Source organism: Hylobates moloch, unplaced genomic scaffold (genome assembly GCF_009828535.3).
Source record: "Hylobates moloch isolate HMO894 unplaced genomic scaffold, HMol_V3 SCAFFOLD_1, whole genome shotgun sequence".
Taxonomy (NCBI): Eukaryota; Metazoa; Chordata; class Mammalia; order Primates; family Hylobatidae; genus Hylobates; species Hylobates moloch.
The window spans coordinates 97,464,199-97,465,311 of record NW_026652276.1 but is presented as its reverse complement, the minus strand read 5'-3'; the positions used below and the strand labels follow the sequence as shown (position 1 = coordinate 97,465,311).

Here is a 1,113-nt window from a genome sequence, read left to right as displayed (position 1 = left end):
CATGCACCACCACACCTGGCTAATTTTTTTATTTTTTGAGGAGATAGAGCCTCACTATGTTGTCCAGGCTGATCTCGAACTCTTGGGCTCAAGCAATGCTCCCATCTCAGCCTCCCAAAATGCTGGGATTACTGGGATTACAGGCGTGAGCCATAGCACCTGGCCTCAGACACATAGGACAAAATCTCCAAACTGCTTCTCTATAAAGGACAGATGGTGACTCAAGAACGTGAGCTTCGCTGGTTGCAGTGGCTCACACCTCTAATCTCAGCACTTTGGGAGGCCAAGGCGGGTGGGTCACTTGAGGTCAGGAGTTCAAGACCAGCCTGGCCAACATGGTAAAACCCCGTCTCTACAAAAAATACAAAAATTAGCCAGGCGTGGTGGCAGGTGCCTGTAATCCCAGCTACTCAAGAGGCTGAGGCAGGAGAATCGCTTGAACCTGGGGGGCGGAGGTTGCAGTGAGCCGAGATCGCGCCATTGCACTCCAGCCTGGGCGACAGAGTGAAACTCCATCTCAGAAAGAAAAAAAAAAAAAAAGAAAAAAACGTGAGTTCAAGGAACCTGACCCTCACGCCATCTTGTTTCCAGCTCGGGCGTTTATTTCCTTGTTTATTTGTGTTTCTTTTCTCCTTCCCCAGAAAGCTGACTTCATGAGACCGAGGATCTCGTTCATTGATCGATGCTGCATCTTCAACATCTTGGATAACGAGGTTGGTGAGATTAATGAAATCCCGCCCACCAGGGCCGACCCACAAAGAGCCTCTTTATGAAGAACGTGCTCCTGAACTCCGCTCCAGAACCAGCTTTTGAAAAGAAAAATCTGAAAAAATTTGACCTCAGTTAAACTGGTCCAAATGCCTGAGCATAACCAAATCTTTCCTCATTCACGCTTCCCTTGGACCATGTTTAATTTAGTTGCTGATGATCATACTTGTTTTAGTAAGGGTGTCACTCTACCTTGGGTGAAGATTTGGGTTCCGTGGATTGATGTTATTTTATTTTATTTTATTATTTCATTTTAATTGTTTTTATTTTATTTATGTTATTTTATTTTTTACTTGAGACAAGGTCTCACTCTGTTACCCAGGCTGGAGTGCAGTGGTGTGATCA

General features: G+C 45.2%; 1 protein-coding gene across 1 annotated transcript in view; it reads left to right on the top strand.

The window, feature by feature from the left end:
• The first annotated feature begins 538 nt into the window (after positions 1-538).
• OCM2 (oncomodulin 2) overlaps positions 539-1,113 on the top strand; it is an 11,979-nt gene continuing 11,404 nt past the window's right edge. The window contains exon 1 of the mRNA XM_032755891.2: positions 539-713. The gene's annotated coding sequence lies outside the window, so the exon portion shown is untranslated. The remainder of the gene's footprint in view (positions 714-1,113) is intronic.